Here is a 27,459-nt window from a genome sequence, read left to right as displayed (position 1 = left end):
ATACATGTCGATAAGCACTTTCTAACGTACCAGTGAATTAAAATTTAAGTTATAAAACTACCTCGTTTAGAGTTAAAAATCACTCTGTAAATGTAAATAAATATTTTACGGAAATATCCCAGCCACTGGTAGTGAGAGGCTTGCAAATGAGTGGGTTATGGATGGCTCTGTTGTTTCAGCATCTGACTCTTGATTTCAGCTCAGGTCATGATTCCCAGGTCATGGGATTGAGCCCCACATCAGGCCTCCCTGCTGAGCAAGGAGCCTGCTTAGGATTCTCTCTCTCTCTCTCTCTCTCTCTCAAATTAAAAAAAAAGCAAAATTAAGAAAATAAGATGGGTCAAAGTCCCAGTCAAACTCTATCTTAGAAAAGATCCTTAACCTGTCTGAGCCTGTTTCCTAAATATGTAAATGGGGATAGGGAGGCCTACGTCATTGCATTGTTGGCAAATGGCAGCCTTGAAACCAGGTTTCTCTGATTCCAAAGCTGCTTGCTCTTGGCGGCTGCATGCCACCCTGAGTGGAAAGAGAGTAGGTGCCAGGTGCAGAGAAGGGAGGCTAATGGGGCTTATCTGTAGACCCTGCCGCTTACCCCTCCAGCCCCTCTCTTCAGCCACTTTCCCGGGAACCCGTTCCTTACTGCAGGGGCTATTCTCAGATTGTCATGTCAGCTCCGCTGGGATTGAAACCCGTGCTCTTCCCAGTTCAACTTACTTCTCCTTTGTTCCCAAACAAGCTGAATTTGGAGCCAGAAGATCCCAGGTTAAGACTTGCTTTTGCTGTGTAGATTCTGGCCAGCCATTTCCCCAGCTGGGTCTCTGATTTCCTGTCCTTCCATAGCATGAAGACCCCACAGAAGGGTGCACTGTCATCTCCAAGGTGCTCGGAGCCTCAGCATCTCTCGTGTTCCCCTCCCCCCCACCCACTCCCCAACCTCAAGGAGTGAGAAATGCCTCCTGGCACCTCGCACCTCTTTGTGCAATCCCATAGCTGCATTCTCCTACCATTCCCCTGTCCCTTCAAAAACACTGACCCAGGGGAGGTAAGGAGTGCAGTTGTGAGACCGTATTATATGTGGAAGGGCATTAGCTAGGCAGCCCAATCCTAAAATGTATCAGGTTTCCATCATGGAGGCATGAGGCAGCCTCTAGCCTAGGGAAATCGAGAAGATGCTATAATTGGAGCAACTCAGTGTTGCTAAACTGAAAATTTTGCAAAATCAATTGAGAGAAAAATCAATATGGGATTTTTTTTTTCCACGATGAAAAGACAAGATTCCCACACAATTAAGAACTGGGCTGCGGTTTCCACACTCTGCCTGTCATGTTCTCTTGTTTCTGTGCCACAACTGTTCATCAGAAATAATTAAACATTTTCCCATGGGCAACAATTACTTGCTTAAAATATTATGAGTAAGGAGAATACATTTATAATTACCTAACCTTTCTGAAGGTGAAAATATATATTATCCTTTGATAGAACAGAAAAAAGGAGTTCCTGGATATGCCAGCTCTCTGTGCTGTATCTATCCCGATTACACTAATTGCTTTAAGGAATGGAACAATACTGTTTTACACACCCAAACCTTCCCTTTCATTTTCTGTAACTTTTACGCATCAAATAATGGTTCCTCCTTCTTGTTGTTTTTGTAAGTCATTAAATAGCCAGCCTGTGGCTATTAGGACTGCCAGACAGCATCTCTGAATTGTCCCAATGCTATAATATAATGAGAGACGCAATGTCTGTCTTTTATTTATTTATTTTTTTAATTGAAGCATAATGGGCATACAATATCTTGATAGTTTCAGGTATACATCATAGTTATTCAATATTGTTGCACATTACAAAATGATCGCAGTAAGTCTAGTTACCATCTGTCAGCATACAAAATTATTACAATATTGTTAACTATATTCCCCATTGTATACATTCTCATGACATATATTCTATAACTAGAAGTTTGTGTGCCTTAATCCCTTTCACTTATTTCACCTGCCCCCCAGAACACCCCACCACTCTGGGGTGTTTGTTTTCTGTATCTACCAGTCTGTTTCTATTTTCCTTTTTGTTATCATTTTTAGATTCCATACTTTAGAAATCGTATGGTATTTGTCTTCCTCTGTTTGACATACTTCACTTAGCACAATACCTTCTAGATACATCCATGTTGTCACAAATGGCAAGATTTCATTATTGTTTATGGGTAATATTCACACACACACACACACACACACATATCTTCTTTATCCATTTGTCTATCAATGGACTTAGGTTGCTTCTCTATTTTGATTAATATAAATAATGCTGCAACGAACACAGGGGTGTTTCCATTTTCTTCAGATAATTACCTAGAAATGGAATTGCTGGATTGTATGGAAGTTCAATTTTTTAATTTTTTAGGAACTTCCATATTGTTTTCCACAGTGTTGGCACCAATTTACATTCCCTACCTTTTCTCCACATCCTCGCCGACACTTGTTATCTTTTGTCTTTGTGATGATAGTCAACCTGACTAGTGTGAGGCGGTATCTCATTACGGCTTGATTTGCATTTCCCTGATGATAAGTGATATTGAGAATCTTTCCATGTGTCTGTTGGCCATCTGGATGTCTTCTCTGGAAAGATGCCTATTTGGGGTCTCTGTCCAATTTTAAATCAGGTTGTTTTTTTGATATGAAATCTTTGATACCAAACGTATTTTGGATGTCCGTTCCCCATAAGATGTATGTTTTGCAAATATCTCCTCCCATTGAGTAGGTTGCCTTTACATTTCGCTGATGGTTTTTTTCACTGTGCAGGAGATTTTTAGTTCAATATAGTCTCATGTTAATTTTAGCTTTTATTGTCCTTGGCCTGAAGAAAGTGGTTCCCCCCCCCAAAAAAAGATTGATAAGACTGATGTCAAAGAGCTTACTGCCTATGTTTTCTTCTAGAATTTTGTATGGTTTCAGATCTTACGTTTGTCTTGAATCTATTTTGAATTTGCTTTTGCATATGGTATAAGGTAGAGGGCCAGTTTCATTCTTTTGTGTGTAGCTGTCCAGTTTTCCCAGAACCATTTGTTAAAGAAACTATCTTTTTCCCATTGTGTATTCTTACCTCCTTTGTCATAAATTAACTGGCCATATATGTGTGACCACATAATATATATTATTTCTGTGCTCTCTATTCTGTTCCATTGATCAATGTGTCTGCTTTCATGCCAGTACTATAATGTATTGATTATGATAGCTTTGTAATGTAGTTTGAAATAGTTTAAGTTGGTTACTTTGTTAGACATGTGCAGACACAAACCATGAACCCAGCATTCTGCATATTTTTTACAAGTTTTATGATTTTGCCTTAAACACACACACACAGTGACAACAACATAGTAATCACAGTAGTTAACATTCATGTTGGGTGCTCACATCCTGTTAAGCATTTCTAATGCTTTATATGTACTATCTCATCTAGTACTCAAACATTTCCATGACGCCGGTTACTATTAACATTCTCATTTTACAGATGAGAGGACTGGGGTCCAGATGTGTTCAGTAACTCACCCAAGTTCACACACACAGCCAATAAGCAGTGAAGCTGGGTTTTGGTCCAGAGTCTGTCCCTTTAACCACTACACTGAACTATCTCTCAAATCTTTTATTTATTTATTTATTTATTTATTAACGTTTATTTTTATTTTTGAGACAGAGAGAGACAGAGCATGAACGGGGGAGGGGCAGAGAGAGAGGGAGACACAGAATCGGAAGCAGGCTCCAGGCTCTGAGCCATCAGCCCAGAGCCCGACGCGGGGCTCGAACTCACGGACCACGAGATCATGACCTGAGCTGAAGTCGGATGCTTAACTGACTGAGCCACCCAGGCGCCCCTCTCAAATCTTTTTATCAGGTTATTTTGGTTCTATTTTTTGTTGTTGTTGTTGTTGACTGGAAAAGAATATATTTTCTGTAAAATACTTCTCAAAAGGCTGATTGCAATCATGTTTTTGTGTTAAAACCTTTTCTTTTTTCGAATTTGTTTGGCCTTAGTGCTAGTTTTCAAGTCTACAAGCAAGTAATTACAATAGTAATAGCAGTTACCACTTACTGAGTCTATATCCTGGGCTAAGCACTGATCTAGGATCCTCACTTCCTTCCTGCCCCTTTCCCCATATACATGATAATGATACAGGGTAGATAATATCCTTAATTTTCACTTGGATAAACTGAAGCCCTGAAGGGTTAAGTGATACAACGAAGGTCACATGGCTAGTAAGCTCTAAAACAGGGACTTCAAGTCATCTGCCCATTTCACTCAGCCAATTTTATCACAAGTATTTTTGTGCCAGGCACTCTCCTTGACTCTGGCAATACCAGAGTCACCAGTACCCCCACCAGTGCTACCTTGAATTAGGCCTTCTCCCTACTACCGCCAGGGGTTGGCTCATACAACCACCATGTTTTAGGGTGAGTAGTTAATATAGCTATCTGCACACTTTCTTTGGAAACGTCCTCTCCCTTATTTTACAAAAAAAACGAATTTTAACAACTGTTCCACAGGATCTAAAGTTATATAAAATTTTATTGAGGTTCTGCAGAGTCTTTTAAAAGCAGCAGTAGAGGGGCGCCTGGGTGGCTCAGTCATTTGAACATCCGACTTTGGCTCAGGTCGTGATCTCACAGTTCGTGAATTCAAGCACCTCCAGCCTGCTTTGGATCCTCTGTCCCTCTCTCTTTCTCTGTCCCTCCCCCACTCATGCTTGTTCTCTCTCTCAAAAATAAATAAACATTAAAAAAAACCCAGCAGTATGTATTTTTGTGTTTGCATATATCATTGGTAGGAGGGTATTATGTCAGAACTCAGTTTCTGTCTCTGATTTTGTCTCTTTACCGCCTAGCAGCAGACAGCAAAGCTCGGTATCCAGTATCAGCACATTGTCAGAGATGCACAACTCTGTCCCCAGGAATTATGTTGGTAATACAACAAAATTTATAATGTGGAGTCTCCCTCTCAATGCCTACAGTTATTTTTTCTTGTTTTGCTGATTTTTTAGAAGCAATAGTATGATGGGTAAGGCCACAACTCCAGAGCCAGACTGCCTGATTTCAAGCCTCCTTTTCAACACTGATCAGCTGTGTAACCTTGAGCAAATTACTTACCCTTTCTGTGCCTCAAACTTCCTTATCTATCAAAGGAGGATGGTGGAATCGTAGTGCCTGCCTCATGGGTAGGTTGAAGGTGTAAATATGTGTCAGTGTTTAGGACAACAGGGCTTGGTTCATGGGCCAAGTATTGGCCATTGTTACTGACAGTCGTCTATAGACTGGAATTTTAATTATAATTTGAAAAGGCCTTATTTTTTAAGACAGAAAAAAATCGTCCTTCATGATCTACTTTTTCGGTTCTCAGAGGGCTGCTGTGTTCTTTAAATCTTCCCTTCTGGGGGATTATACACAGTCATTCTGGTAAGGATGCTCTCAGTGCAAGTCTTCCATGGACTTTTCCAGTGAGCGAGAGGGTCTGCATTGCAGCAACTTGCTACAATTAGCCCAGACTGGTTTGTGGATGTTGTCTTTAAACAGTGTGATGCAAGTGGATTATTTGAACAGGCTGTAAAGTTTTAATTGGTACAGCTGATAAACCTCTCCTGGCTTCCACCCCCCACAAGCTGTTAGGTGTTTCATGTCCCACATCGCATAGTAAGATTAACTCCTGACTGAACCCTTCTCTTTTGCTGTTGCCCCTTACAAACCCTTCTCCACAGGGCAGCCAGAGCGATCTTTTTCAAATGCAAATCAGATATGACACTCTTCTGCTGAAACCCTTCTAGTTTCTTCCCACTGCACTGAGAATACCATCCAGATCTCCCCAGCAGTACAAGGCCCACCTCACACCTATGCTTCAAGGGCACTGGCCTTCTTTAGGCGTCTAAAACCTGCCAAGCTCTGTCTGAGTGAGACCAGAGTGCTTACTGTTGTGAGTCCCTCTGTCTGGAATATTCTTTCCTGGCTATTCACAGCCTGGCATTTTTTTCATTCTTGTGGGCGCCGTTGGAGATGTCACTGTCTTCAAGAGGCCTACACAACTTCCCTACCTTAAATGAGCCCTGCTGCCCCCACCATTGGACTGCCGATTTTCCAACTAAAACATTTCCCAGTGTGTAATTTTTGCCTCTCTTTCTATGTTTGCATATTTCTTTTTTTTTTTAATTTTTTTTTCAACGTTTATTTTTATTTTTGGGACAGAGAGAGACAGAGCATGAACGGGGGAGGGGCAGAGAGAGAGGGAGACACAGAATCGGAAACAGGCTCCAGGCTCTGAGCCATCAGCCCAGAGCCCGATGTGGGGCTCGAACTCACGGACCGCGAGATCGTGACCTGGCTGAAGTCGGACGCTTAACCGACTCCGCCACCCAGGCGCCCCATATGTTTGCATATTTCTTGCCAGCCTTTCCTTCTAGACTATGCACTTCCCAAGGCCTGTCTGGCGGTCACTGTATCCTGAGTGCTTAGCACAGAGAATCCAAGTGAAATACACACAGTGCACCAGAGGTTGGCTTAAAGTGCGTCTGGAGTACCTAGAACCACATTCTGCACTGAATTATGGCTCCTGCTTTAAATGTCATTTGCTAATTTGCTTGACTTGTTTTTTTAATAGAAAATGAAACAAGTCTCTGAGTTATTTGTAAACTAGTAGGATATTTATTTTCTACTCTGTTTATGCTCCTGAATAGGAAAGGTGAGAATTCCCTTGGGCCCCAGAGTTTTCCTTACCTCCCCCTGAAATGCAACATCCTGCGGACTGCCTTAGGATCGTTTGTGAAAGACGGGACACCTGGCTGGCTCTGTCAGTGGAGTACGCGACTTTTGATCTCAGGGTCATGAGTTCAAGACCCATAATGAGTGTAAGGATTGCTTAAAAATGAAATCCTTAAAAAAATAAAAAGGACAGGATCCTTTGTGAAAGACAGCTGAGAACCCATGAAGAGTAAAGCAAGCAGTAGTTCTCAAAGTGTGATTCTCAGACCAGCAGCATCATGAGCGCATGGGAACCTTTTAGAATGCAAGGTTTCCCTAAACTCACTGAAGCCAGCTGTGGGGGTGGGCCGCAGAAATCGGTGTTTTAACAAGCCCTCCACGTGATTCTGATGCATGCTCTAAGTTTCACATCCACTAAAATCAAAGGAACTTGTGTCAGAGAGGGATGCAAAAGTTGGAAATTCTATGAATGTTTATGCAATTCAGTAGTTGAGAAATATGTCCTTAGCATCTGCTGTGGGACAGGAATTGCCGGGGTGCCTGGGATTTGGCGTTAAGGCAGAATGGACCCCAGTCTTGAAGAATTCACGGTCTATTGTGCAAAGTAGCAAGTATGCAGTCTACCTCAATATATTATTGTGAGTGTTGGGACAGAGGAAAGCAGAAAGAGCTGAGGAAGCAAGGCAGGGCTCTGTTGGCTGGGAATTTTCCAGAGTAGCATAGAGTAAAGGTAAGAGAGTGTGGGCTCTGGAGACAACTGACCAGAGTTTAGGCCAGTCTCCCGCATTTACCAGCTGTGTGGCCCTGGGTAAGTTACTCAGCCTCTGTGTGCTTGAGTTTCCTAGCTTAAAAATGACCCTGATAATAGTTGCAGTCACCTACTTCATACAGTTGTCCTGAAAAATTGAATTCTTTTTTTTTAAACTTTATTTATTTGAAGTAAGAGAAAGAGAGGGGCACCTGGGTGGCTCAGTTGGTTAAGCATCTGACTTCAGCTCAGGTCATGATCTCAGGGTCTGTGGGTTTGAGCCCCATGTCGGGTTCTGTGCTGACAGCTCAGAGCCTGGAGCCTGCTTCAGGTTCTGTGTCTCCCTCTCTCTCTTCTCCTCCCTCGCTTGTGTTCTCTCTATCAAAAATAAATAAACATTTAAAAATTAAAAAGAGAGAGAGAGAGAGAGAGAGAGAGAGAACGTGGAAGAGACAGAGAGGTAGAGAGAATCCCAAGCAGAGAATCCACACTGTCAGTGTGGAGCCAGATGCTCATGAACCCTGAAATCATGACCTGAGCTGAAGTTGGACACTGAACTGACTGAGCCACCCAGGCATCCTTGAATGGAGTTCCAAAGCAGAAGTGCTTGCAATACTGCTAGGTTCGTTGTGGGCACTCAGTCTTGACTGCAATCATCATGCTCATCACCATCATCATCATCATTTGATTGCAACAGAGGCTTTCAGATGGACCTAACTGTTGAGGGCAAGCAGGTGAGGGTGAGCGTAGGTTATTTAGACAAGGTTTCTGCTCTAAATGATGGAAGATCTTGTTACTTACTCAAAGCACAGTCCCTTTGCCAGCAGCATGAGCATTATCTGGGGGCTTGTTGTTAGGAATGAAGCCCCTCAGGCCTCACCCCAGATCTACCAATTCAGAACCTGCATGTTAACAAGAGGCACAGGTAACATTTGAAACACACACACACACACACACACACAAATTTTAAAAATTGAGAACCACCGATGTAGAATAGTGATTCTGAGTCCCAGCTGCACATACTTGGCAAAGGCACGGAGTCCCGAACCAGAAACCCCTGCAGGTGTGGATTGTGGGATTGTGGCATTTGTAACACGAAGAGGTGGGAGAGGAGGTGTGTGCGAGCAAGGCCATGGGAGGAGGACGGAACCTCAGCCTCTGGCAGGTTTGCAGTAGAGAAGCCAGGTCTGTGGTCATGTTCTGAGGGAGTTCAACATGGCGGCCATGAGAGGGCTGGAGGGAGGGGGTGACAATGCAGGTGGATTTCTGAAAGAAAAGCCTTGACTCAGAGGCAGTGAAGGTAGAGAGGAGGAAATGAGTTTGAGGATTATTAGAAAATGGCTCCGGTGGAGCAGGACTAAACATCGGAAATGAGGAAGGCAGAGGAGACAAGCATGACTTAGGGACTAAGTTTGAAAAGCTACTCTCTGGAAATTTTTCTTCATAACCTTTTTTAAAAGTTTCTGTCTGGTTAAGTTTCCCTTAACTTTCTATTTTTATCCATGTAGGGATTTCTTGCAACACACTGAAAAGACATTTCGGATTGTTTCCTGCTGATGAGGGTTTGGAGACAAAATGTCCTTTTGGTTTTCAAGTGGTGGTGGTCGTTTTCCATCTTGGGCCAGTGTTTTTGGCTGTCTGTTCAACTACAGCAAAACTTCAGTTCCCCAGATTGCTTACAGAATGAGTCACCCCATGCAATCAAAATTTTCAGGTAGCTGAGGGCTAATGTGTTATGCATGGAAACATTTAAAATATGTTTTGGGGGATACATTTTAATGCATTAATTTTCACACGTTTTGTTTTATTTTGAGCAGTGGGAGCTTTTTTTCAAGTAGAAAGGTGGAACCCCAATATATAAAACAGAATAAAGAGTTACTTCTATTAAAAACAGAAAGGAGTGGGCCAAGCCCCTGGCACTTGACTTTCTCAATTTATCCGTAATTTGTTCCCTGAGAGTCCTCCACAGATACCTTGCACCCCATAGAACAGTTTGAAAACCTTGTTTTATTTTTTATTTTTTTTAAGTTTACTTATTTTTGAGAGAGTGAGCATACGTGAGAGAGGGGCAAAGAGAGAGAGGGAGATACAGAATCTGAAGCAGGCTCCAGGCTCTAAGTTGTCAGCACAAATCCTGACGTGGGCTTGAACCCAGGAACTATAAGATCATTCCCTGAGCCAAAGTCAGACACTGAACCAACTGAGCCACCCAGGTGCCCTCAAAACCTTTATTTTAAAATGAATTTATTTTCTACTGATTTCATAAACAGAAGAATCAAATGTAATTTTTTATGACTGGGAGCTTTGTCATTAGTGTCATTATTATGATATGACTGAGTTGGTGCAAATAACTTCCATTGCAAGTGACAGAAATCCAATGTGAACACAAGAAAAATTACGCATTTATTGGCCCATGTAACTGGGAAGTCTGGAAGTAATGGTCCTATATCAGGTGTGGTCATATCCTGGTGCTCCATGACTTCATCAGGGCCCATCATCTCTCTCCATCTGTGGATTCTACTTCTTTCTGTTTCTAAATGTGTCATAATTTAGCAATATTTATTCCTGCCAAAGGGCTCTCTATTCTTATGGCTAACAAGATGATTTTGGTGGTCTCAGGTGAAATCTTCACAGGTCTTGGAACAGAGGCTCTTCCTTAGTCTCCATATATCAGCTCTTGTGGAAGGACTCTTAATCCTGCCTGGGTTTCCTGCTGACCCCTAAGGCCAGTGGGCAGATGAGTCATTGTGATTGACGGTTCCTCCAGAATCCCACAGGATGGGCCAGCTATAACAAGGATGTTGTGCAGACCATAGCAATATGTGTCTACTATGTGCTGCAGGCTCCTTTAAAAAAATAATTCATACTGTGTGCCGGGCACTATTGCAGAAACCAAAGATGAAACACAGAAAACACCCAGAATTGAGCATGCAGGTGCAAGGGCATATTCATCAACCACAGACCAACATAATGTGATGCATTGTGACTGAGGTGAATACACAAAAGGTTCTGAGAAAAATGCTCATTGACTGAATAGACAAGTGGTTAATTGTGCCAGAGGAAATCAGGAAAGACTTGACATAGGAGGTGATAATTGATGGCCTTTGCATGGCAGAGAAGGAGAAAGGAGCAGTTTAGATGGAAGGAACCGAACATGGAAAGGGATGGGGGTATGATTGAGGTTGGACAGTCAGAGGTGAAGAGCTAGGGCTGTGCACCTAGCAGCAGAAGTGACTGACTTTCCTCAATTTATGCACACCTCCTCCACATTCACGCCCTACTTCCTGCGCCTCCCTTCCTGCAGGAGGGGTATTGCCCTTGCAAAAGCTGGAGAGATGGTGTGTTTCCATGGATGCTGTCTCCTAGACTGCATATCTGCTGTGGCTTCCGTCTCTAAAATCCTCAGGGCAGCACCACCCCTCTAGGTAATTACCACCTACCCCTCTGCCCTCCAACAAGGGACCGTCCCCCTCTTTCTTCTCTCCCTCTCTTCTTTCTTGTGTTCTGTTCTTTCTGTTTTTGCTTCTACACTTTTCAGCCTTCTTAGGAAAAGAAAGATAGCCCCTCTTAAAGACCATCAACCAATCAGAGTATTTCTTTAGTCCAGTCATTTTTCAACCCAGGCAAGCTGGAAAGCTTGTAAAAGTTTTCCAGTGTGCAGGCTCCACCCCCAGAGACTGTGATTTGCTGGGGCAGGTTGTGCCTGAACTTCAGTAAGTAGTAAAATTTCCCCATGTGACTCTACTATGCAGTTTGAGAACCACTCCTTCATTCTATGTGCAGAGTGCATCATGTGATCAGTGGGCTAGTCTCTTGATGGCCACCAAGACTTTCCTATGGTCAGATTTAATGAGATATTCCCAGGTTTGTTACACTGTTGTCCTGTTCATAAAAATCATATTTTAGTCCTATAGACATCAGATTTTACAGATCAGAATCAAGTATAGAAAAGATTCTGTCACTTGAAAGCATCACATTTAGTAATTTTAACGGTTAAAGACCAACATGAAATTAGCTTTCAGTCATGGAAATACATTGACTAACACACAACAGAAAACATGGTCTTATGGTACACTGGCTATTGATGCATATATACATTAGTGCATTGGATATACTGATACTGATATCTCACGTGCTTATAATAATAGCCCATTTATGGAGTGCCTACTTTATGATAGGCAGTAACTATACTGCAAGTTAGTTTCCCTCAAATCCTCAAGATAATGCTGCAGGTAGAAAATTCCAGGCTCAAAAAAGAAAGGGAATGTACCCAGGATAACACAGTTACAGGTGCTAGAGCTAGGATCCCTTGCTAGACCCTCTGAGCAAAAACTCCCTGATTTGACAGCAAAAACTTGCTGATTTGACAAGTGAAATATGATGGCAGCTTGTGTTAATTTGTTGTTTTTTCAGATGTTGGTTCCAATCAATTTCCTTATTTTGAATTATCAGACTTGAGTGCATTGTATTGGGAGCAATTCAAAAGACAAGGATGGGTTGGTTTGTCTCTTTGAACTTGTAAGCTGGGGATGGGGAAAAGAATCATAAGCTTTTGAGCTTTGCTTTTAGTATTTATGTACATATCAGTCATTAAGGTAGGGAAGCACAAACTCCCAGTCATCCTCACCAAAAGATTACAAAGCGTGTTTTGTTTTTTTGTTTTTTTCAGTTGGTCAAAAATTGTGTCTGCTGTTTTGCATCTGGGAGTAAAACTGAGCTCACTAGCAAAATGTCTGTTTTGATAAATCGAGAACAAAAAGACCAAAACTAATGGCTTCCACAATGGAAGGTGCCCTGGGAAATATAATACAGAATAGTGGAATCAGGGGCTTGTTTACTATGATTCTGTGTATCCATCTGATGGGGAGTATAAATAGTTTTCTTTACACAAAGGGACCCAGGGAATAGTGAATCAGAGAATAATTGACTTGTCTTGGTATGTTTGTGAATGTGCATTTTTATCTGATGGCAAATATGCTGTTGGCCTTTGAGTCAGTCACCCACCACAGAATTTCCTCAGCCTCATATGCACCGAGAACGAGTGCCCATTCCCCCCTCCCCCCACCAAAGAAAACATTTCAAATTAGCATTAATCAGCCAATGTTGTATTTGGGGCCCTATGTGAAAGCCACCTACTGCAGCTGAATGCCATTCAGCAGGCAAGAAGTGATTTGCAATATAATTTAAATTAAGAGTTGGTTTCCTTTCCCATTTAGAACACACCAGTATGGAAAACTGATTGTCAGTCATTCTGGTGATGTGCATCAACTTGGCTATTCACTCAGAAAATGAAGTTTCCTGAGACACCAGCACATTTAATTTATTTTTTTTCCTCTGTGAAGTTAACTTCAGCTTTTTAAATACAATGACTATCCAAACCACAGAAAAACGAACGCCATTAATTTTAATGCTCATAATGCAATGGAAGCAGATTATATTCAGTTGGGATTTTTTCCCCTTTAATAGAATGTTTACTTGCCCCTCTTCTTATGAGTTAATTATTATTTTCTTTCCATAATATTCTGTTTATATCTGAGCTGCCTAACAGCATGTCTGTTAATGTCTTGAGTTTATGAATTGCTGGTAAATCTATCATTTTGCAATGTCTATCACTAAAATATCAATAGCCTGGCAGCACGGGGAGTGAATATGTGACTGATAGGAATACAGTGAATCCCTTACAGAACCCTCTCATCTATTTTTATAAAACATTTAGTTTTAATAGGGTTTCTTTTCGATGCTTTGATTGGAAGATTGAATGACTTCTCAGTGAATTGTACAGGAGTGAGTTAAGAGTTGTTAACTTTTCTTATTCAGGTATTTTTCATTCATCTTTTTGATCACTCAATGGACACTAAGAGAGCGCCCCATTTATGCAAATAGTGTGCTAAGTATGAGGGGTTAAAAATAATTAAGACCGAGTCCCCATCTTTGTAGAGCTCTTAGTTCTAAAAAGGAATCACCTCACAGGGAGATGAGGGGTACAAGTGAATTGGGCATAAGGTAATAGAGGGTGTGAAAGAGAGAACTTTCCCTGGGAAGGGAGCCACCAAGGAAGGCTTTGCATAACAAGAGATGCTAGTGCTAGTTCCTACAGAACTAGGCATTGAGTTCTTCAAGTTGGCAGTGGAATAATGAGTGAGGATGGGAAAAGGCAGTATAGGCAGAGGGAATAGCGAATGCAAAGTGGAGAAGCAAGCCTTTTCTTGGAACCTACTATATGCTATTTAAAATAATAATAATAATATAAGCTGGCATATACATATCCACCATTTTCCACATATTGTTTCAAATTCTTATATCTGCAAACTCAAACCTTCTAGTAACTCTTTCCAGTTGGTATTATCAGCATTTCCTTTTACAAATTAAAATTGGAGAGAATTGGGAACCATATCACACAGCAGATAGGATCAGGACCAGTAACCCAGGTGTTTTCACTCCAGAGCCTACAAGTTCAAATACTACACTTGTGGCCTCTTTGCTCTTCAGTGAGTTCAGTCCAGCTGTGCACACAAGACGTTCTAATAATGACTGACATTCAGGACTATGTCTAAGTGCAGATGATAATGGTAACTATCATAAGTGAAGAGAATTATGTGAGATATAAAATATTATGAAATGCTTAAAACAGTGCATGGTGTATGATAAGGCATTTGTTAATTGTTAGTATTATGATGATTATGTCTTAAAAGAAGTAGAGCCCAATAATATTTAGGAATCCAGTAGTACTTAGGAATTCAAACCACTTGGGTAGTTTACTGCAGAAGGCATCATTCAAGAAACACTGTGGAGGGGCGCCTGGGTGGCTCATTAAGTTAAGAGTCTGGCTTCTGATTTTGGCTTAGGTCATGATCTCACAGTTTGCGAGTTCAATCCCTGTATCAGGCTCTGTTCTGATAGTGCGAGCGTTCTTGGGGTTCTGTCTCCCTCTCTTCTTTGTTCCTCCCCCACTTGCTCTCTCTCTCTCTCTCAAATAAAAATAAACTAAACAAAAAACAAAAAAACAATTTGTGGACTTGGTGGCATTTGATGTAGATCTGGCTGGCTTAATGGTAGAATTCCTATAGATAGGACTTGGGGACAAAAGAAATATTTCCGCAAGAGAGAATGAAAGGCAGAAATGCAAGAGAGAATGAAAGGCAGAAATGAAAGGCAGAAATGGAAAGGAGAATTCCATCATACTTGAAAAAGGTAAACTAATTTGATGAAAGCAGAAGGTCTGCAAAGAGAAGCAGGAAGATTTCACAGATAGATAGGAATTATTTACAGCTGATGATATTTTTTGAGCGTTTAGGCATTGTTCTTTGCATTACTTAGTTATTGTAAAACATTTCCTGGGGTCATGTGCTCAGTTTTGTTTTTTTTTTTGTTTGTTTGTTTTGTTTTGTTTTTTCCATTTGAAGAAAATGAGATTAAGAAAAGTTACATAACTTGATTAAGGTCATCCAGCTAACCAAAGGTATAACTTGGACTTGAACCCAGGTTTGTGTTACTTAACGTACCATACTTATTGGACCACACTACCCTTTAAATTTTGTAGCTCTGACCTTTACTTCTTTTTTAATTTAATTTAATTTTTTATTGTTGTTGTTGTTGTTTAGAGAGTGAGAGAGAGTGAGTCCAGGAGAGAGGCAGAGGGAGAGAGAGAGAGAGAGAGAGAGAATCTCAAGCAAGCTCCACGTTCAGTGTGGAGCCCAAGATGGGGCTTGATCTCATGACCTTGGGATAATGACCTGAGCTGAAATCAAGAGTTGGATACTTAACTGACTGAGCCACCCAGATATCCCAATGTAGCTCTGACTTTTTTTTCTTAAATATATTTATTATTTTTTTATTCTCAAATTATTTATCATACAGTGTAGTCTTGGCTTCAGGAGTAGAATCCAGTGACTTATCACTTAGTTATAACACTCAGTGCTCATCCCAACAAGTGCCCTCCTTAATGCCCATCACCCATTTTCCCCACCCCACTCCCCCATCCCCATCAACCCTCAGCGTGTTCTCTGTATTTAAGCGTCTCTTATGGTTTACTTCCCTCTCTGTTTATATCTTATTTTTCCTTCCCTTCCTGTATGATCATCTGTTAAGTTTCTCAAATTACACATATGAGTGAAATCACGTGATATCTGTCTTTCTCTGACTGGCTTGTTTTGCTTAACATAATACCCTCCAGTTCCATCCATGTTGTTGCAAATGGCAAGATTTCATTCCTTTTCATTGCAGAGTAGCATGTCATTGTGTGTGTGTGTGTGTGTGTATATATATATATATATATGTGTGTGTGTGTGTATATATATATATACACAGATATATATATACACATATATATACACACATCTTTTTAATCCATTTGTCAGTTGAGGGACATCTGGGCTCTTTCCATAATTTGGCTATTGTTGATAGCGCTGCTATAAACAACAGGATGCATGTGCCCCTTTGAATCAGCATTTTTGTATCCTTTGGGTAAATTCCTAGTAGTGCAATGGCTGGGTTGTAGTGTAGTTCTATTTTTAATTTTTTGAGGACCCTCCACACTGTTTTCCAGAATGGCTGCCCAGTTTGCATTCCCACCAACAGTGCAAGAGGGTTCCCGTTTCTCCACATCCTCACCAGCATCTGTTGTTTCCTGAGTTGCTAATTTTAGCCCTTCTGACAAGTGTGAGGTGGTATCTCATTGTGGTTTTGATTTGTATTTCCCTGATGATGTAGCTTTGATTAACACATCATGACTATTTACAGGATAATGTCTTTGAAATTGTGAAAAATGTGAAAGGGGTAGAAGTTCTGCATTTAGAGCACTATAGCCCTACACTTTCCCATTTATACCCTGTGTCTACTTTCATTAAGATGGAAAGAACTGGTGTCTCTGATTCACCATGCACGTACACACACCCCCTCAGATTTCCTTTTTGTGTGTACCTGTTATAACATGTACCATAGATAACATCCCACCTCTGGAATAAGAGCTAGTGGTTAAGAGTTTGGGCTTTGAAGACTAATAGGTGCCAGGACTAGAACCATAGCTCTGCCCTGCATAACTATGGTCATAAACAAGATTCTGAAGTTCTCTGTGTTGTAGTTTCCTTCTGTGTCTAGTGACGATAATAATACTACCTATATCAGTGGGTTGCTGCTAGGAATAAAGGGATTAATACATATAAAGACTAAAAAATGTACTTAAAATGCTCTGATCATTAGTATTAGCATTACTGCCATTATTATGCCTTCTATGTCATGTGTCTTTATTTTTTTATTTTATTTTTATTTATTTTTTTTTAGAGAAAGAATGTGAGAGCATGAGCAGGTGAGAGGAAAGAAAGGAGAGAGAGAGAGAGAGGGAGAATCTCCAGCAGGCTACATGCTTAGTGGAGCTCGATCCTCACAGCCTGGGGATCATGACCTGAGCCAAAATCAAGAGTCAGATGCCCAACTGACGGAGCCACCCAGGCTCGCCTAACTCCTGTCTCTTTCTTTCTCTCTCTCTTCTTTCTTTCTCTCTTTCTCTCTCTCTTTCTTTCTTTCTTTCTTTCTTTCTTTGTTTCTTTGTTTCTTTCTTTCTTTTAATGTTTATTTATTTATTTTCGAGAGAGAGAGGCAGAGAGAAAGGGAGATGGAGAATCCCAAGCAGGCTCTGCACTGTCAGCACAGAGCCCAATGTGGGGCTTGATCTCACAAATGGTGAGATCATGACCTGAGCTGAAATCAAGAGTTGGACGCTTAACCGACTGAGCCACCCACGCGCCCCTCTCATGTCTCTCTAAATAAAGAACCAAGATAGGCTCTATTGGTGGGAGTGAGGGAGAGGTGGTTTTTGATATATTGTTAACGAGACTGTAAAATTGTACAGCCTTCATGGATGGTAATTTGACAGTATCTATCAAAATTTAAATTATCTTTTCTTTACTTGATAATTCCATTCTAGGTAGTTGTCCTATAGGTAAATTAATACAGCTTGTCCTTTTTGAATTTTAACCTCTGTGTGTACAACCTAGCCCAAATTTTTAAAGCACAGATTGATGAATGTTTTATTCTTTGTACCCCCTAAATAGTCTAGTACAGCACTAGGAACAGAGATACTGAAAGTTCCTTTTGTCTGTGGCTCCATTCCTCAGGTGTCTGTGCCCCAGGCCCACTTCCATGTACTGGGTGGCTTCTTCCTGAGTCGCTCACTCCCAACTCCACTGTGGTGACTAATTTTGTTATTTATTTATTTATTTATTTATTTATTTATTTATTTATTTTTTCAACGTTTATTTTTGGGACAGAGAAAGACAGAGCATGAACGGGGGAGGGGCAGAGAGAGAGGGAGACACAGAATCGGAAACAGGCTCCAGGCTCCGAGCCATCAGCCCAGAGCCCGACGTGGGGCTCGAACTCACGGACCGCGAGATCGTGACCTGGCTGAAGTTGGACGCTTAACCGACTGCGCCACCCAGGAGCCCCTGTGGTGACTAACTTTGTACTTTATCCCCCTTTCTCCTTCATTGGTTTGCTTTCAAAATGACAGAGACTTCTTTCATTGCAGCTACGTCCTTGGCTTTTCTCGATGACGATTCCTGACTTGTGGCCCCGGAAATCTTGGCAAAACATCATCCAGTCTCTTGAGTCCAGACCTTGGGTCCTCCTTTTCCCCAGTGTCACCCCCACTCAGCTGACCAAACCACTTTCTAGGACACATGTGAGTAAAATGCTGGATTCTTTAATGGAAATAGTTCACATCATCACCTCCTCATGCCACATCTTCTGCCTTTGAGCATGTGTCTGTCTCTCTTAAATGCTGTTCCAATCCTCTCCCTTTTTGGAACTAACTGCCTGCCTATAGTTAATGCTGTTACATTCATTTTTCGCTTAATCACGGACTTGTTCGAGGAGCTAGTTGCCAGTAGAATCAGAACCGAAAGGCACATGCCTTTGTTCTCCTCCTGTGTGGTTCCATTCAGGGTTACTTGTCTCTAACTTAGACTGGAGACTAAATGGATTAGAATAAAACCAATTTAAGGGAAAAAAGAAATGTTCACAGACACAGAAATAGAGATTCCTGCTATCTTGGCTGCCTAAGATCTGCAGACCTCACCAAGGAATTTAAAAAGTAATGTTTCTTATCATAAGTGACAGAAATATGCTGCTTTCTGCATCAATAGATATGAAGATTAAAGGGTCTGACCGTATTAAACAATTTTGCACAGCACCAGGCACTCTGGGCTCTGTTCTCTCTGCCTTATTACTCTTCATCTTGTGGCTATTTCAGGCCCAATTTAAGAATACAATGCAGTCTGGCTTTGCAAATTGACATCCTTTAATTTAAACTGTCTTGTGGGAGAATTAAGAAATTATGGAACAATTATTCGCCCTAGTTGAAAGCTGGATGGCATCCTGAGATCCTTGCACATTAGCCATTTGAATTGATTAAATCACATAATTGAATTACACTTTTGCCCCCATAATATCTTGTGGCAAATATGTTGGTGTTTCATGTTGGGAAAATGCTTCCATAAAAATAGAGTAGGGGTTGGGGTTGGACACTGACCTGGGTGTCAAAGCAAACCTCTGAGCAGAGTGGGCGGGCACTTCGAGATTTTGTGTGGGAGTCTGATTAGCAGAGCAAGCTGTTCCTTATGGAGTTTAAATGGAAGGCCACAGATCACAACTGTATGCATGATATGGGGGAAGTATGCATGCCTGGTCTCCCTTGGCATTATCCTTCAACGTGCAGCTTAAGAGTCTATTACCAATCATTCTCAGTGCTTTTTTAAACATTCCCCCATGAACCGAAATGCTGGGTTTAGCGTACCTTCCTTTGTCCTGCACGTTTTCCCATATAGGCTTCAATCATGGCAGGCCCTCCGCCCCCAGAAATGAGACCTACTTTAACAAAGCGCCTTAAAATGATGACAGGTTTTCTTTGCCAGGCAATGTGGCTGAGCCAACCTACCTAGCATGGAAATAGCACTCAATAAGTGTTTGTGGAATGAGGCGATATTTGGAAGTCTCAGTGGTTTCGTCCCTAAACTCAGTTTTCTTCTGTAGAACAAGAATCAGAAGGAAATGAAGTCTGCTAATAATTGTTAAAGCAGTGTCCTTAAGTAGGGCTTTTTACAACACTTATGTCATTAGACCATTTCGCCAAGAATTTGTAAAACATCAACTAGGCATTTCTTAGATGCCTATTATATCCAAAAGCTAGGTGGGTGCTGAGGGGAAAGTTCACACACACACACACACACACACACACACACACATACACACACACACAGGTATTTGCTGTTTTTTAGAGAAGCTCAAAATCCAGTTGGGGTTTGGGGAGGTCATTGCAGGAAATGACCCCAGTGCCTGAAAGAGCAAGCGGGAGGCTGCTGAATAGTGCAAGACTCATGAAGAGGTGACGGTACATTCCACTTGATTGCTTTCTGAAGTTTGTGTTGCCCTTGGTCTGCCCTGCCCCTCACCCCCTCCCACATCATCCAGTGTGGAACCCAGCAGAGAAGAAAACTCTGATACTAACGTCCTGTGGTCAGGCTGGATGTGTGCCTTTCATTTGAAAACTCGTCTAAGGAGAGAGATTTTAAACCACTCTTCTCCATGCCTGGCCCCCAGCCCCAGCTTTCAGCTTCCCCCTGACACTGTGCAGCCTTCTGGGTCTTCATATTCTTTGTCTCTCCTGCATGGCATGAGAATCTCTCTCTCGTTTTAAAAGCTCTTTACCTTTTCTTTACCTTTATCAAGGAACACTCTTGGAGCTTTAAAACCCAACTGTAGCTCTCCTCCTGAATACTTCTGTGTGGAAGGGATTAATCAAGTCTGTCAAACATTGAGCTGTAAAACCTTTAATATTTCTAAAAGGTTTAAAGCCGGCATATTTATCACATGCATCATTGAGAATAATCTTTCTTTTTATTAAAAAAAAATTAAACTCTCACTGTAAAATATTGTGGTGATGAGCACAGTGGGCGAAAGGCTCACACAGGGGCCCAGTGGTAATACTGGAATGGAGATTCTGGTAAGATCTTCCTGTGACATCACTCCCCTAGAGGACACACATCATCTCCCACACATCCTATTTGTATGAATGTGTTATATTGTAGAATTCTAGAATCTTGGTGTCCAAAGGGAAAGAAAAGTAGGAAAAAGGGAATAATTTTTCTTGAGTGGCTCCTCTGTGTCAGGTATTGTGTCTGCATGCTTTAAAAGGGTTGCCACATTTTAATTTTCACAGCTCATTTTTATAGTAGGGACTATTGCAGCTGATTTATAGATAGGGAAGCTCAAATTCAAAAAGTGAAGCAAATTTCTCAAGCTCACTTGAAAACTCATTTGCAAATCTGGGACTTGACCGTAAGCCTGTCTAATTCTTTCATTTCATTTCTGGGGTAAATGCCTGGCAAGTGCTTAACACAGGGTAGGTAACCAACAAAGGTTGCCCAAGTTGTCATTATCGTTAGTATTAAGGTTCAGGGGGATTTTTAAAGAAAGCCCTTTATTTCCCTACAGTTAGAGAGGCAGTAAAGATTGTTGGGCGTGGTTCGGAGAACCTGAGATGTAAGTTTTAAGATGTTTAATCCAGCAGTGGTAACGCTTCCCTTAGGATAGGGAGGCGTTCACTCAGCTTTTTTTTTTTTCCAACGTTTATTTAGTTTTGGGACAGAGAGAGAGCATGAACGGGGGAGGGGCAGAGAGAGAGGGAGACACAGAATTGGAAACAGGCTCCAGGCTCCGAGCCATCAGCCCAGAGCCCGATGTGGGGCTTGAACTCACGGGCCGCGAGATCGTGACCTGGCTGAAGTCGGACGCTTAACCGACTGAGCCACCCAGGCGCCCCCCACTCAGCTTTTTATTAATGGGACTGTTACAAACATTGTATTTCATTACTTATAAAATGCTTTCACAGGCACAGCCTAATTTAGTTTTCTCTTCAGCCTTGTGAAGTAATATCAGCACTCCTGCCATTTTACAGATGTGGGAACTGAGGTCCAAAGACACTGCTAAATCATCCTTCCCAGGTCATTCAGCTAGAAGCAAGTGAGTCAGGTTCAAACCCTTCTTCTGGTGCCAAAGCCACAATCCTCCCACGATACTATAATATGTTTAGACCATTTGGTTATTCCTAAGAATTTAGACAAAACTCGTTCTGAAGCTTGAAAAGACCGTGGAGGCTTTCCAGATTTAACAACCGAGGCCCAGACCCAGAAAGTAGTGCCATAGAAGCCCCATGCTATGTGTGTGGTAACGCAGAGGGAAGAGGGATTCAGTCATCTGGGGAAGGGGAAGTAAGACCCCAGGGAAGGCCGCCGTGAGGTGGCGGCTCTTGATGATGTCCTGAAAGGAGGAGAAGAAGGCTCACAGAAGAAAATTCCACAAGGGATGCCAACAGAGAGGAAGGGAAAGATTGTGTAGGGAAATGACAACATGGTGGTCCCATGGGCGGAAGCCCTTCATGAAGCTCGAGTTTGTTGTTTCAATATAATTAGTTATGTAATTGCATCCTCAGACTGCCCCCAGAACACTGCACACACATGTAATTAAGCCCCGCCAGCCAGGCGGTGTCTTCTCCATGCCTCTACTCCATGCTCCAGCTTTGTCTCCGAGCAAGCAACCCAAAGGAAGGGCCCTGAGGTTGGGGAGATTTGCAGTCGCTTCCCACCTCTCCTATGAACACACCTGTGTTTACCACACTCCCTTGTATTGTGAGAGAAAAAAGTATAAAAGATTTAGAAGGAGGAACAGTTTTCTGCTCCCAAGTTACTATGAAGGCAACAGGCTCATTTCTGGAACTCTTTTGGGTGGGCGAGATATCTCCCTGGTTTACATTTAGCAAACTGTAATTAGCGTCAGCGGAGGAGAAACAACCATGCCAGAAGCACCACTTTCCTCTGCACAACAGCCTCTGTTCTGAAGGGCGGTCCTCAGTGCTGGGCTTCTCTCATGGGGAGACAGTGTGCAGCTGCCCTGTGTGGTTGAAATGCCCTTGTTCTAGAGGTGAAGCCCTGACATGCAGCACAGGGTAGAGGCCAGTGGTTGATCTACCTCAGATGGCAATGTGGACCTCGCTTGAGGTTCAGCCAGTTGGAATCACGGAGCTCTTGTCTAGTTTCATCCACTCCATAAACACGCATGAATCCACACCCAGGTAAGCCGCGCTCTGTGCCGAACGCTAGATTGGATGCCGGGGACTGCAGATGACTTATGCCTTTGTGCATAGACATGCTGGTCAAAAGCAGATTGATGGTGGGATACACCAAGAACCAGCTGAAGCTTTTGGTTTAGGAACCTTTGAGTAAATCAGACACTCTGTATTAGTTAGGGTAAGTAATGCTAGCTGCCTTAACCAGCAACCCTTCCCAACCTAAGATTCAATACAGTGTGTATTGTACTTAACACAGTCATTCAGGGACACAAATGATTTTCTGTCTTGTCTATGCCACCGTCATCTTCAACATGTGGCCTCTAAGGTCTTCGCAGGAGAGGACAAGAGAGAGGAAGATCATGCATGGGAAATTTTGAGGGGTTATTTTTTCGAAGTGGCCTATATCCCTTCCACCCATGTTCTGCTGGCCAGAATATATCATATGCTGCCCCAATGTAATAGTAAAAGGATTGAGGAATGTCACTTAGCTCTTAGTCCAGGATGAAAATGAAACCACTTAGATCAGCACATAGTCCTGTCTTGACATGTTCCTCCTCAGTTCCTATTCAAATAAATGCGAGATCATCTAAAAGACTTCTCTTCACTAACACTTGAAAAGACTGCTCTTCACTAGCACTTTGAGGGGGACTTTTCCAGGAAAGGTGATCTTCCAGTGTGGGGTGCAACTCTGCTGGTGAGAATTTAATTACTTTAAATGACCTGGAAGAGCCCAAAATAATCACATAACTTTTGAAACCCGGAATTCCTCTTCTAGTACTCTATCCTAAAAATAGAGATTACAAAGATTTGTCAACAGATACGTTTGCTTTCACATTACTTGTGATTTTGGAAAAGGGTAAATCTAAATTTCCAAAAAGGAAGAAAATGTTTCCCTGAAGTTTTTCACATTCAACGAATGTGATCATTAAGTAAAATCTATTTCTAGTCTAAAGAATTTTAATGTTTTTAATGGCATATGGACGTGAAGGTAGGCTTTGGAATTTTAGGTACAATAGGATTCCAATTTTGTTGCAAACATGTCATGAACACCTAAAAAAGGCAAAACTCAATGCATTAAAATAGTGAATTTCTCTGTATAATGGGATGAGAGATGTTATTTCTCTCTTTATATTTTGTTCTTCTTAGATATTATGAATATGCATAACATTCATAATAGCCTTTTGTAAATATAAAAATTATTTTTGTGGGGCTCCTGGTTGGCTCAGTCGGTTAATAATGCATCCAACTCTTGGTTTCAGTTCGGGTCATTAACTCACAGTTTGTGAGTTCAAGCCCCACATTGGGCTCCACACTGATATTGTCAGACCTGCTTAAGATTCTCTCTCCCACTCTCTCTGCCCCTCTCCACCCCTGTCAAGATGGATGGATGGATGGATGGATGGATGGATGGATGGATGGATAAATAAATAAATAAGCAAGCAAAAAAATTATTTTTTAAAGTGTACTACAAAGAATAGCTTTTGACCAGGACTGGCTCAGGTTGGGTAGAATTATCCCAAGTATTTCAGAAGGGAACAGCCAAAGAGTATGTGCAAGCCATGTCCTAGCCCCTGTGTCAAGTACAGAGGGGAAACAGTGGGCTAGAGACCAGAGGATATCCCAAAGGAGGTTTACATACACAAACTAAGGGGGCAACAACATTTTCTTCAACTGGGCTAGAGCACACAAGTCTCAAGTGTAACTGGCTTTCAAAACTGGAAATTTTAACTGATTTTAAAAGTTCAATAATATGGCAATGAGTTTATGTCCTGGTCCTACTGCCTACTAGATGTGTGGCTTTAGGCATGTGTCTATCACTCTGAAACTTGCTTTAAAAATGGAAACAGTAGGGGCGCCTAGGTGGCTCAGTCAGTTAAGCATCCAGCTTTGGCTCAGGTCATGATCTCATAGTTTGTGGGTTCAAGCCCTGCATCACGCTCTGTGCTGACAGCTCAGAGCCTGCAGCCCGATTCGGATTCTGTGTCTTACTCTCTCTTTCTCTCTCTCTCTGCCACTACCCCACTTGTGCTCTCCCTCTCTCTGAAAAATAAATAGGTAAACATTAAAAAATGGCAGTAATGCCATGTTATTTCTAGTGTTGCTGTGACATTAAATATCATATTTTCAAATATTTGCCGTATTTGAAATATTTGACCAGGGGTCAAAATACAAAGGGCTTCTCTAGTTGTACACATAAGAACACGTTCCTCTAATAAGCAGAAAATAAGGTAAGGATGGAATTGTGGTGCCGTGTTGTTGACAGTATTGACCAACACCTTTTACTAGCTGTGATCTCGTCGCATCCAAGGAGACAGTAGGGACCCAATCCAGCCTGGTCCACGGACGCTTGGGCAGTTTATCTGTAACACTGTGGAAGCTAAATCCTGGTGCCTCACGCCAACTACAAGGGAGTGCACTTTATGTTAAAGCTCTTTCCTCACTTCAACTTTTCATGATCCTGCCTAGGCTTTGCTCCCAAACTCCATCTCTGTCCCCAGGAAACCATCACAAGGACCACCTGGCGTCTCATGCTGTGGTACTCACCTGAGATTTGGGGATGTTTACCCTGGGAAGTGTCCCTTATCTTCTTTGCATGTTCACGTTGACATCTAGGCAGTCAAAGTCTGTTCTGTGGCCAGCCTGCGTATCAACTAGGAGAAAAATGAAAAGTCCTAGATGAAATCCTCTAAGACAAGTATACAAGAAGAATATTCAAAAGCAAAGGAATTATGGATTCTTTTCAGATGATTCTGGGCAAGAGCCTCTTAGGTGGTGACACTGTATACACTACAGTATCGAGGGGAGGAAAGCCAGCCCCAGAAGCTAGGACTTCACATCCAGTTTAGTTAGCTCGAGCTGCTAGGACAAAAATACCAGAGCCTGGGAGGCTTAAACAACATTTATTCCTCAAAGTTCTAGAGACTGGAAGCCCAAAATCAAAGGGCCGGCAGACCCAGTGTCTGGCGAGAGCCCTTTTCCTGGTTTGTAAGTGGCCGTCTCCTTGTGTCCTCACATGGCAGAAAAAGCAGAGAGAAGATGCCAGCTATCATGGCTCCTCTTAGAAGTGCACTAATCCCACTCACAAGGGTTCCACCCTCATGAATGACCTATTTACTGCCCAAAGACCCCAACTCCTAATGCCATCATATTGGGAGTTTCATCATTGGAATTTTGGTGGGGGGGGGGGGGGACACAAGCATGCAATCCGTATCAACATCCCTGTTGCTTAAACGAGAGGTTCTGAAACTTTTTCCCAATTCCGTTTGGAGCTGGTCTCAAAAGATCATCACAACTGTCACCTCAAGCGATGAATATCTTTTTGTGCCAGATATTGTGCTATGCATTATCACGCCTGGTACATCTGGCTCATTCATTCTGTCGTGTTTCTTCCAGCAAGAACACTTTTATTCCTCTGCTGTTCTTGTCCCCTTCTGGGCACATCTTTATTAAGTGGCTGATAAACCAAGCGAAGATGGGATAGAAGTTCTGAGGATATGCTATAGGATGTGTTATTTTGTTGTCCACCTTCTCTTTCCCTCTACAGTTGAAGTGGACAGATTTGCTGATGGTCCTGGAGTGTCCTTGAAATTCAGCATAAAGGTCTTCAGCTTAATTTCAATAGTGCTTAGTGACTTATAAGGGAAAAGAGCATGAAAGGAAATTGCTATGTTTGCAGCTTAGAGACTCCCCCAAATTCTTCGCTGGTCTCTGATTTATGCTGCCAAGAAGCCTGTTGCTGATTATGCTGGATGCCCCATAAATTAATGAGGGCTGGGCTTGGAGGTGACAACGATCGCTGAGTCTCTGGAGCAGAAAATGCAACACTAATACATATGTTTCAGAAATGTCCCTTTGTCTATATGTTTGGAGGAGAAAGTGCTGATGAGGATCAATTTCATATTGACTTTAAATTTTTCAATTGACCCAGAGCTCTTTTTATTAAGTAATGCGCACAAAAACATTTCATCCCAGGCCAGCTTGATGGCTTGGAGAAGTCCCTTCAGAATATAGCAACCTGAATAGAATTAGAAATGAAATTCACTCATTTATTCTTTTATTCACCCTTTAATGAATATCAAGCACCTGCTACATGCTCAATTCTAGACACTATCCTAGACTGTGAGCAAGACATAATCTACCCTCAAGAAATCTAAAATCTAATGAGCTCAACAAACACATCAATGAATGCTTCTAACCTAGGGTAATATGTTTTGTTAGGTGAAAGTGTAGGGTATATGGAGGCACTGAAGAAGGACTCCCAGAAGGATCTCACACTTTTGAGTGAATAAATGGGATGGCCCTCAAACTGAGATTTAGAAAGAGGTAGACACAGTAAGGGAGTGAGGAAGCACCATGTACAAAGATAGGAAGGTGTGATGTTTTGAATATAGCCCAGGTATGATGGGAGGCCGAAAGGAGAGCCCCAGGTAGTCAAGAACTAGACACAAGGACCCTGGATGTTTAGGTACCACCTTTACATATAGACATAGAAAGAGTAGACCCAAGGGGTCTTACACCCCTTTAGAGGGCAGGTCTCAGAACACAATGGATGGCTCCTTGGGGTACATATTTCTGTGTGTAGAGTGGATATCATACAGATAGGAGGTAGTCAGCACAGGCTCACCTCCTTTGGACACGTTCCTGCAGAAGCAGCCCAGTAGAAGCAAAACACCAGCTCTGAGGAAGTCCTGTTTTCAAATCTTGGTTCTGTCACCCTCAACTGAGCCGATTCCCCAGCTTGCTACAGAGCCAGGCTATGTATTCAGTTTTGACTGAATGTTGGGCAACACAGTGTGAACTATTCTCTTATTTACTGCCTTTCCACACTTTTCTCAGCCAGTCTTTCCCCCATT

The 27,459-nt window shown here is 42.0% G+C and overlaps 1 protein-coding gene across 8 annotated transcripts in view; it reads left to right on the top strand.

Moving 5' to 3' along the window:
- DAB1 (DAB adaptor protein 1) overlaps positions 1 to 27,459 on the top strand; it is a 1,144,406-nt gene that overhangs the window by 321,372 nt on the left and 795,575 nt on the right. For all 8 annotated transcript variants that reach the window (XM_043575105.1, XM_043575098.1, XM_043575094.1 and 5 more), the window contains exon 3: positions 18,011 to 18,163. The gene's annotated coding sequence lies outside the window, so the exon portion shown is untranslated. The remainder of the gene's footprint in view (positions 1 to 18,010; positions 18,164 to 27,459) is intronic.

The sequence above is a fragment of the Prionailurus bengalensis genome, chromosome C1, assembly GCF_016509475.1.
Source record: "Prionailurus bengalensis isolate Pbe53 chromosome C1, Fcat_Pben_1.1_paternal_pri, whole genome shotgun sequence".
Lineage (NCBI taxonomy): Eukaryota > Metazoa > Chordata > Mammalia > Carnivora > Felidae > Prionailurus > Prionailurus bengalensis.
This window is presented reverse-complemented; position numbering and strand designations above follow the sequence as displayed.